The sequence below is a fragment of the Mustela nivalis genome, assembly GCF_964662115.1.
Source record: "Mustela nivalis genome assembly, chromosome: X".
In the NCBI taxonomy this organism is placed as follows: Eukaryota; Metazoa; Chordata; class Mammalia; order Carnivora; family Mustelidae; genus Mustela; species Mustela nivalis.
In genome coordinates, this window is record NC_139040.1 from 56315728 (window position 1) to 56327248 (window position 11521).

Sequence of the window (11521 nt, forward strand, 5' to 3'; positions counted from 1 at the left end):
TCTATTGTATAATATATACCACATCTTTATTTATTCATCTATTGTTGGACACTTAGAATGCTTTCATATCGTGGCTATTCAGCCATCAAAAAAGATGAGATATTGCCATCTGGAACAACATGGATGGATTTAGAGGATATTATGCTAAATAAAATATGTCAGACACAGAAAGACAAATACCACATGGTTTCATTTACATACGGAAACTAAATAACAAAACAAATGAATAAACAAACAAAAAGCAGAAACAGACATTAGTACAAAGGACAAATTAATGGCTGCCAGAAAGGAGGGGGGGTAGGGATGAGCAATATGAGTGAAGGGGAGTGGAAGATACAGACTTCCAGTTATGATAAAATAAGTCAGGATAACAAAAGGTACAGCACAGGAAATACAGCCAGAGGTATTGTAATAGGGTTTTATAGTGACAGATGTCGTGAGCATAGCATAATGTATAGAGTTATTGAGGCACTATGTTGTACACCTGAAACTAATGTAACATTGTGTGTCCACTATACTCAAAAATATTAGTTACTTAATAAATATTAAATATCATAAATATTATTTATAAATATTAAATATTATAATAAATAAATATTTAATAAGAAATAAGGATGAAATTAAACTAAAAATAAAGGTTATAAAAGACACTGAAATTTTTCTTTTATTGAATTTTATATCTATCTATCATAAAAATAAAACAGAACATAAATAGTGCAGTACAGAAAAGGAAAAAAATAACAGATCAATGTTTTCTCATTGCATTAATGTATTTTTTAAAGGAGAAGGAACTTAAAACTATATATTGGTCTACTGAATAATAAATAAAAGCATTTCAGTTGGAATACCTGGGTGGCACTGTTGGTTGGGTGTCTAACTCATAGTTTGGCTCAGGTTGTGATCTCAGGGTTGTGAAATTAAGACCCACATCTGGCTCCATGGTCTGCATGGAGGCTGCTTAGGACTCTTTCTCCCTTCCCTCCTCCACATCCCCCTGTGCTCACTTGCACTTTCTCTCTCTCAAACAAATAAATCTTTTAAAAACTATTAGTTCCTGCTTTTGAGCTTGAAGTTATTGGCAAATAGGCCAAAAACTTCATCAAAATCTAATACTTTTAAATATTCAGTAGGTGGTATAGGTAGACTTTGATGTATATTTGTTTATAGTTGAAAGATGAACACTTTTTAATTAATTTTAATATTAATAAAGTTAATTTCCTGTAAAGCAACATATATACAAATAAGAAAAGTCTTAAAATTGTGAATAAGTTTGGAAGAGAATTATAATAATTATAATTATAATAATTCTCTTTCACAGAATTTCCATGAATGACAATACCACCCATGTGTTAGTTTATTCAGGATCAAATTCAGTGGCATTAAAATCTTCCACAGTTGAAAATTTAAACCAAAATATCTTCTTCAGAAAAGTATAAATTTCTATACTACTAGGTAAAAACTTCAGAACTTCTTCTTCTGCAGAAATCAGTGAAAAATGTGTAAACAAGAAGGAACTTCGACATCATTTGATCCATTGTTTTAAAACAAGTGTCCAGTGCTTTCTGAAAACTATCAAGGCATTCATATAATGCCCTTTTAGTTTCTTCTGGTAATAATCACAAAATCATCTTCTGTTATTTCTCCTGCTATCATTTTTTTTAAATGTGGTTATCTTTTCTATGTAATCTCCATTTCCTTATATTGTATTGTTGCATAGTAAATTACTTTCTTCACATTTTCTGTGCCCCAATTTTCAAGGAACAGTTTAAGATTTGTTTTTCACTGTGCAGTGCTTGAGGCTAATTCTGGCTGTTTGCACATATTTTTCTGCTTGATTAACAACCTCATCTAAATTTTCATGCCAGAAAATTCAAATTCAGTAAAATAGCTCATGATAAATTAAAAGTTATATTTTTCGGGGTGCCTGGGTGGCTCAGTCAGTTAAGCATCTGCCTTTGGCTCAGGTCATGGTCCCAGGAACCCCGGGATCCCTGAGCAGTGGGAAGTCTGCTTCTCCTTCTCCCTCTGTCCCTCCTCCTACCTGTTCTCTGTCTCTGTCTCTCTCTCTCTCTCAAATAAATATTTTTTTAACTTACACTTTTCCAAACAAAAATTGCACCTCAAAGTTTGTACTCCGTTTTAGTGCTTTTAATTTTAAATACACACACACAGACACACACACGCACACACACACACCCCAAATTGTCAATAAAATGGCAGAATTGAAATAATCCAAATTCTGTTTCACTGTCTTTTTCAATCACTGTGCTATCATTGTTCATTTCTAATCTGTTTAAATACGAGGATCTGTAATACCACAGGGGACAGAGATGCAAAGTTCACCAAAGTTGAGCTCCAACAATTTGGAAACTTTGTAAATTTACTCTCTAAAAGAATTTGTGTAGCTCAGTCAACATGTTTTTGGACACTGACTGTATAACTTGGAATTATCCAAATTAACTTTCACTGGAGAATACAGTGTTTCTTAAAGAATAAGTAATCAAGATGTGCTGATTTGAAAGTTACATATATATTATTAAAACTCAAAAGTAACCAAAAGATTTGTTTAGAACTTGGACCAAACTCGGGCTCCCTGCTTAGCACGAAGCCCGCTTCTCCCTCTCCCACTCTGCCTGCTTGTGTTCCCTCTCTTGCTGTCTCTTTCTGTGTCAAATAAATAAATAAAATCTTCTAAAAATCAGGGGGGTAGGGTGGCGCCTGGGTGGCTCAGTCGTTAAGAGTCTGTCCCTCCCCACCTCTCTCACTCTCTCAAATGAATAAATAAATCTTCAAAAAAAAAAAAAAAGAATTGGGAAGACTGTAGTAGTGTTAGACAAAAGCCAAGTTTCTTTCATGCCAGAGGTTGAATGAATTTGAGGAAAACGTGAGTTTTGAAAGAAAATTTGTTTATAATAAAATACTTAATACCAAAATATGGGGGCACTTGGGTTGCTCACTTGGTTAAGCCTCTGCTTTTGGCTCAGATCATGATCTCAGCGTCCTAGGATCAAGCCCTGCATCAGAGTCCCTACTCAGTGGTTAGGGAGTAACCTAACTGCTCATTCCCTCTCCCTCTGAAATAAATAAAATCTTAAAAAAAGAAAAGAAAAGAAAACAAAATATGGCTACCATTTATTGAGCACTTCCTTTGTGTCTGACATTGTGCCAAGCTGTTGATGCACATCATTTCACTCTCATGAAAAGTTTTTGAATGTAGGTAAGCTCAGACAACAGGAGTAGAGCAGAAAACAAAACAAAACAAAACAAAAAACAAAGCAGCAATAGGAGGTTGTAGTTGGAGAAAAGCTTGTTGAGTGTATGATTTTAGCTATTAGCAAGTCTGAGTAGTGGTAAATTCAGGGTGTACTCATGGAGTGGATAGCCACAGTGGAATGAATATAAAGGTCTATGGAGGTAAAGTCAAGGAGTGAGGGGAGGCTTTTGGGTGGTTTGTCCACATGCATATTAAAGCCATTGTTAGTTAAAGCAGGATTTAGAGTATAGAAAACTGCTAACCAGAATTCTAACCTCTGATGTGATGCAATGACCAGGATGCAGGTAGATGATAGTACTAAGAATGAATAAATAGATGGTATCAACTTCAAAGTAGCAGCGTTAGTTTTATTTCTTTTATGTGAACTTTTTAAAATTGAAGTATAGCATATATACAGTAAAAGTACACGAGTCATAAGTAGCTTGGTAAATTTTCATAAGATGATTATTTTTTTTAATCAGAACCCAATTTAAAAAAAAAAAAAAGCATTACCAACCGCTCAGGAGCCTTTCCTTCTATTTCCTCTACATCGTTACCCTCCACTGTAGATTATTTTTGCTTATTTTTGAACTTCATATAAATGAAATGATGCCATATTTACTCTGCTGTGTCTGGCTTCTTTCATCCAAAGTTTTGTTTCTGTGATTCAACCATTATGCTTGTGACATTAATTCATTTTCATTACGATATGACATTTAAGAGGATGAATGTATCATAATTTATGTATCCATTCTACTCTTGAGGAACAATTTTTTTTTTTATTTGAGAGAGAGAGCGAGCACATGAGAAAAGGGAGGGTCAGAGAGGGAAGCAGACTCTCTGCCAAGCAGGGAGCCCAATTCGGGACTCGATCCTGGGACTCCAGGATCATGACCTGAGCTGAAGGCAGTTGCTTAACCAACTGAGCCACCCAGCTCTTGAGGAACATTTGAATTATCTTCAGTTTTGAGCTATTACACAAATAATGACCCTGTGAATATTCTTCTGTATGTCTTTTTGGTGCACATAAGTGTGCATTTCTACTGAGTACATGCCTAGGAGTGGGATTGCCAGGTCTTAGAGCATGCAGCTTTCTTTGGTAGATACTGCCAAATAGTTTTTCAAAGTGGTTGTACCAATTTGCATTCCATTCATGAGAGTTCTAGTTGTTCTACTTCCTCACTAATAGGACCAGAGATTTCTACTTAAGGGCAAAGAAGTAACAGCTTAGAAGTAGCATTGGATATCAGGAAGAAGAAAACTACCTCCTTTCCCTGAGATGCTTTGATTAGCCTTCTCTTGAGGATTGTAAGGGAAGTAGAGACCTCAGAGGACAATCATGTTTCATTTCAGGCAAGGAGAGGGGAGGGTAGACACAATGCAAGGACTTTTGGAGTTTTGAGGAATAGCAGGAAGTTTGGTCAGTGGAGAGAAAATACAGAGCACTGTAGAAATTAGAATACAGGAGATAATACATCACTGGGATTATATTTTGGGGCTTTGGCCAAGGATGATTGGTATGGGGAGGAACATGGACCTCACAGGATTTACGGTTTCAAAATCCTTGATAATACCAGCTGTATATTCCTTTCTGTCAACTTTAGTCCTTGTCTTTCCTTTTCCTTGTTTCATGTAAGTTATACCAAAAAATAGTTGGAACCTAACAAAGTGAATTTTGTTAGGTTGGAAGACTGGTGGTTATGTCTAGCCAAATCAGTGTTCCTGTTTCCATTCAGCATTGTTGAACATGTTTATTTTCAGTACAGCTTTGAAAGTTACGCTTTGAAACCCTTAACCTATTTAACAATGTTTGGTATAGGTTCCAGGATATCACTTTATGCCGTAAAGTGAAAATGATGTGTGCGTTGCCTCCTCCCACACCCATATGACTGACTATTCCCTGTAACACCATCCTCACAGGTGGTGGTTAGGTATTCTGTGAACCTCATTGAATATGGAAATAAAATATTGCTTGCCATGTGTCCTAAGGTTATGGAGAACAGAGGCATGTTCAAGTTATCTTAAGTAGTGTTTTTTAAAAAATATTTTATTAACATAAAATGTATTATGTGCCCCAGGGGTACAGGTCTGCGAATCGTCAGGCTTACACCTTTCACAGGACTCACCATATCACATACCCTCCCCAATGTCCATAACCTAACCACTCTCTCCCTACCTCACCCCATCCCCCAGCAACCCTCAGTTTGTTTTGTGAGATTAAGAGTCTCTTGTGGTTCGTCTCCCTCCTGATCCCATCCTGTTTTGGATGCGTAGTTTAGCAACAAAGCTTGGGAAGGTGTTTCACGAGCTAAACAAACCTCAAGAAGAACCATTCAGAATATCATAGCAAGTCTGGTATTACCAGTCTCATGACTGGACTGTTCTGTTTCTGCTAACTCTACATGTTTTATATCCAGACTTTCCTAGGGAAAGGATTTGATTGGGTCGGCTAGACACTAACCACTACAAAGTACCCCTCTTGGGCAGAAATTGCACATCAGGCCCCTTTATAAGACAGCATCTAGTTGGCTGTCTTTGGCTCAGGTACCAATCCCTAGTCTAGTCAGTTTTGGCCAAGGCATTAGTCCTGTAGTTCAAAGCATAGCAACCGATGTTAGGAATCATAGGAGGGAACACTATAATTGTCAGATGCTCTGAAGCTTCTTAGAGGGGCCAAGGCAATGGATGGATGGATACACTTTGGGGGTTCATGGTCTTTCTGGTATAAATGTACTTTTGAATACCTTCCAGAAGTAAGTAGTAAAGTTGTTGAAATATGGTAGAATATATTTGGAATTACTGTTAAGAGCTAAGTTATTAACATCTTGTAATTTAAAGTGGGAAAGGGGCTCCTCAAGGATAAAAAGCAGCAAGATGGTGGAGTGTTTGAGTGCTAGGATATGTTGGAATTTTATTTTAAAGGTAGTAGAGAGCCATTGAGATAAATCCAAAATGATTTATGATTTTTTAAATTTAATGTAAAATATTACAGTTATCAGAAAGGCATTAATGAACACTGTAAATGTAGGTGGAACCTCCTGTGTATCCCTCCAACTCTGTGTACCCCTTGCTTCCTGAAACCCCCCATAGCTACTTCCCTGACTTATTTAATAATTGCTATGCATGTTTTTAGACTTTTACTGTATATGCATGTATTCCTAAACTTTATACACTGTCGTTTTGTGTGCTTTTTTCATATAAATTGTATTTATGTGGCATCTATTCTTCTGCAGTAGCACTGTTTGTGGTACATAATGTTTACATGTGTAGCTATAGTTCATTTATTTTCATTGTGCATAGTATTCTTTTACATGAATATAGTATATTTATCTCTCCATTCTCTTAATGGATACTGTGGTCACTTTTTTCTATTACAAATAATGCTGCTATGAACTATAATATGTAGATCTCCTTGGACCCATGTGAGTTTTGCTGCTAGACCGAAGACTAGCTGTATGACTTTGAGCAACTCACTTAATCTGTCGAAACCTCAGTTTTCTTATCTGATATAAGGGTTTTTTTTTTCCTTTTCAGTGTTCCAGAATTCATTGTTTATGCACCACACCCAGGGCTCCATGCACTACGTGCCCTCCTTAGTACCCACCACCAGGCTCACCCAACCTCCTACCCCACGCCCCTCCAAAACCCTCAGTTTGTTTCTCAGAGTCCACAGACTCATGGTTCGTCTCCCCCTTCAATTTTCCCTTACTTCTATCCATCTCCCCATGTCCTCCGTGTTATTCCTTATGCTCCACAAGTAAGCGAAACCATGTGATAGTTGATCCTCTCTGCTTGACTTATTTCACTCAGCATAATCCCTTCCAGTCTCGTCCATGTTGATACAAAAGTTGGGTATTATATTAGGAAATACATTATTATTTTAATTAATTATTTAAAATCCAGTGGCTTTTGCTCCTACTTCACTTCAGCCATCTACAACAATGTTCATACTCTTGTATTTGTTATTACTAGGAGGACCATTTCTCCTCTGAAGCTTTATATTTAAGCAATTATTATCCTTTATGCTCTTGGAACCATACATTTTCTTTGGTTTGTCAAGATCTCTAGGCCTTGATATCTGTATTAGTGATCTCTGGCTACATTAACATTTTACCCCAAATTTAGCAGTACAAAAAAACAACACTATTTCACTGTTTCTGTGGCTCAGGATTTCAAAAGTGGCTTAGCTGTGTGATTCTACGTCTAGGTCTTTCATGAGGTTCTTCTCAAGATGTTAGCTGGAGGGGCGCCTGGGTGGCTCAGTGGGTTAAGCTGCTGCCTTCGGCTCAGGTCATGATCTCAGGGTCCTGGGATCAAGCCCCACATCGGGCTCTCTGCTCAGCAGGGAGCCTGCTTCCCTTCCTCTCTCTCTGCCTGCCTCTCTGTCTACTTGTGATCTCTCGCTGTCAAATGAATAAAATCTTAAAAAAAAAAAGATGTTAGCTGGAACTGCATTTATCAGAAAGTTTGATGGAAATTCAGGACACCTGTACTCTGAAAACTATAAAACATTGATGAAAAAAATTGAACACAAACAAATGGAAGGATATTTCGTGTTCATGAGGTGGAAAAATTGTAATTGTTAAAATGTCCATCCTACTAAAACCAAACTGCACTTTTTTTTTTAAGATTTTATTTATTCCTTTGACAGAGACACATCAGAAGCAGGCAAAGAGGAAGGCAGAGAGAGGAGGAAGTAGGCTCCCCGCCGAGCAGAGAGCCCAATCCGGGACTCGATCCCAGGACCCTGAGATCATGACCTGAGCCGAAGGCAGAGGCTTTAACCCACTGAGCCACCCAGGCGCCCCCAAACTGCACTTTTATTGCAAATGATTTTAGTATCAAAATACTAACATCATTTTTCACAGAACTAGAAAAATTAATACTAAAATTTGTATGGATCCACAATAACTCCTGAATAGCCAAATAAATCTTGAGAAAGAATAGAGCTGCAAGAATCACAATCCTAGATTTCATTACAAAGCTATAATAATAAAAATAGTATGCTACTGGCACAAAAGCAAACACATAAATCAATAGAACAGAATAGGGAAGTCATAAATAAATCCACATGAGGAAAAGATAGTTTTGTCAGTAAATCGTCCTGGGAAAACTGGACCACTTTCTTACATCATACACAAAAACAAATTCAAGATAGACTAAAGACCTAAATGTGAGACATAAATCATGAAACCCCTAATAGAAAACATAGGGAGTATTCTCTCTTATATTGGCCTTAGCAACATTTTTCTAGTTATTTCTCCTGAGGTAAGGGAAACAAAACAAAAACAAACTATTGGGGTTACACCAAATTATGAAGCATTTGCACGGCAAAGGAAAACATCAACAAAATAAAAATATGACCTAATAAATGGAAGAAGAGATCTGCAAATGATATATCCAATAGGGGATAATATCCAAAATATATAGATAACTGGTACAATTCAATAGCGTAAAAACAAATAATCACATTAAAAATTGTGAAGAGCACTTGAAAGACCTTTTTCTAAGGAAGACATGTAGATGTTCGACAGACTCATGAAAAGATGCTCAATATTACTAATCATCAGGGAAATCAAAACCACAATGAGATATCGCCTTACAACTGTCAGAATGGCTAAAATCAAAGACACAATAAATAGCAAATGCTGGGAAGGTGTGGAGAAAAACAAACACCCATGCACTGTTAGTGGGAATGCAAACTGGTGCAGCCACTGTAGAAAACAATGTGGCACTTCCTCACAAAAGTGAAAGTAGAAATACCACATGATCCAATAATTCCACTATGGATCTTTACCCAAAGAAAATGAAAACACTAAATAAAAAAGATATATGCACCTTCTTGTTTATCAGAGTATTATTTACAATAGTAAAGATAGGGAGACAGCCTGTGTCCCCTGTGTCCCTTGATAGATGAATGGATAAAAAAGCTGTGGTATAGAGTTCTGGTCCAAGATGGTGACAAAGGAAGACCCAGAACTCACATCCTTCATGAAACACACCAAATTACACTTATTTATAGAACATGTCCTCCTAAAGAAGAACTGAGGGCAGATGAACAACTTCTGCATGACAAAAGATAAAACAGCAAAATAAAAATGCAAGAGAGAAGGAAAAACGGTAACAAAGTTCTCTGTCAACCACCCTACTCTGTGAACTGCATTGGGAAGGGATAGTACTGAGGGCCTTTGTTATAACAGATTCCTTTGTTACTGGGCACAGAAAAGAAAGGTTGGTTTAAAAGAGCAACTAAGTGTGCTTGGGCGGCTCAGTCATTTGGGTATCTACCTTTGCCTCAGGACATGATCCTGGAGTCCCAGGATGGAGTCCTGCATCATGCTCTCTGCTCAGCAGGGAATCTGCTTCTCCCTCTGACCCTCCCCCTTCTCACACTTTCTTTCTCTCTCTCTGTATACATCAAATAAATAAATAAAATCTTAAAATAAATTAATTAATTAACAAGTAATATGTGAAAGAGACAACTTTGGAATTCTGCCAAATGGCAGAGGAGTCATGGGAATGGTCTCTGGGTTATAGGAACTGAAGAACTGCAGGTTGATGTTCCCTCTCCACCTTAAAAATACAGACCAGAGCAAGGTCCTGAATTGCTATCTGCAAGCCCTGGGTCTGCAAACCCACACCAGTCCCAGTCACTCCAAGACACAGAAAACAACCAACCAACCAACAACAACAACAACAAAACCCACCAAAACAAAACAAAAACAAAAACAAAAACAAAAAGCTACATGTTGTCTTCTTTTTTCTCTTCCCTTTCTTCTTCATTTTTTTCCTTTTTTTCCTTTTTTTATTTAAAAATTTGCAGCTTAAAACAGCAACAAGCATATAAAAAAAGCTAGCACTAGACCTTTACCAAATGGCTGGGAGAACTGCTGGAGTGCTCTGTAGGTGGAAAAGGATGATGGACAAGATTTACACTTTCCCTAACATTGAAAGCACAGACCAGTGTACAGTCTGGGCATCCTAACTGACCTGTCACATCAGTGAACCTCAGGCCTATAGCCCACACTGGCCCTAGGTGTTACCAAGGTAGCCACAAGGCAGTGCACACTAGAACACCCCTGATTATTGATCACTACAGCTCCAGCCTTTGTGCCAATGTGACACAGGCACAAATCACTGTGGAAAACTCCAGGCCTACACCATTCTGGCTTTAGATGGCTTGCTAGGGCACCCCAGTGCAGAGTGCTCAGGAAACTTGGTTAAGTTTCCTGCCCTGTAAGGGTACCCCCTATGTGGAACACCCTTGGAGCCTCTAGCCCAAGGTTGTATTGATTTGAACCTTTCCACCAGGCCACACCCTGTGTCTGGCACCCCAGAACACATCTTCTCACATCAGTCATGGTCTCATTTACCTGGCCAGGGCATTCACTGAGCTGAGTACCTTGGGATATTCAAGCTTGTACCCAATTCAGCTTCAGCTGCTCTGACAGGGCACATTTTGTATGAAGAGCCCAGGGACCACACTGCCCCAGATCCATTTTAACTTTAACAGAATTGCCAGGGCACCATCTTCATGGAACACCAAGGAACTCCTGGTCTGTACAGTGCTTCCCCTGCAGTCACCCCTTGTGGGCACCATATGCATAGAGAGTCCTGGGATCCTTGGTTTATACCCACTCCAGTGTCAGTTTTCTGGCCAAGGTGCCCTCAGTATATAGAACCTTGCGTCCTCCTGGGCTGCAACCAGTTCAGTTTCAGCTTGCCTGTCAAGGCACCCTCTGTGCAGAGAGCTCAGGGGCCTCCCAGCTTGCATAATATCTCAGCTCCAGCTGAACCATCAGGGCCTCTCCTACACACAGTGCCCTAGGGGACCCCAGCTTGTACCCATTTCAGATTCAGCTGTCCTGCCAGGGTACCCTCAACACAAAGAACCCCAGGACACACTGATCTACATCCACCTCAACTTAAATGATCTGACAGTGTGGAAAGTCCCTCTGTGGAAAGCCCCAGGACCCCAGCTCACAATAGCCATAGCAAAAGTCACAAATCACACAAAATCTACATAGATAATCACACATTAGACCAATCCTTCAATTTAGATGAAGTAGCTGTACTGCCTAGTCCATAGAAACAAACACAGAAAGTTAAGGAAGATGGGGAGACAGGGGAATATTCCCCCCAAAAAGATCCTTAAATTTAGATGAAGTAGCTGTACTGCCTAGTCCATAGAAACAAACACAGAAAGTTAAGGAAGATGGGGAGACAGGGGAATATTCCCCCCCAAAAAGAACAAGACTAAACCTCAGA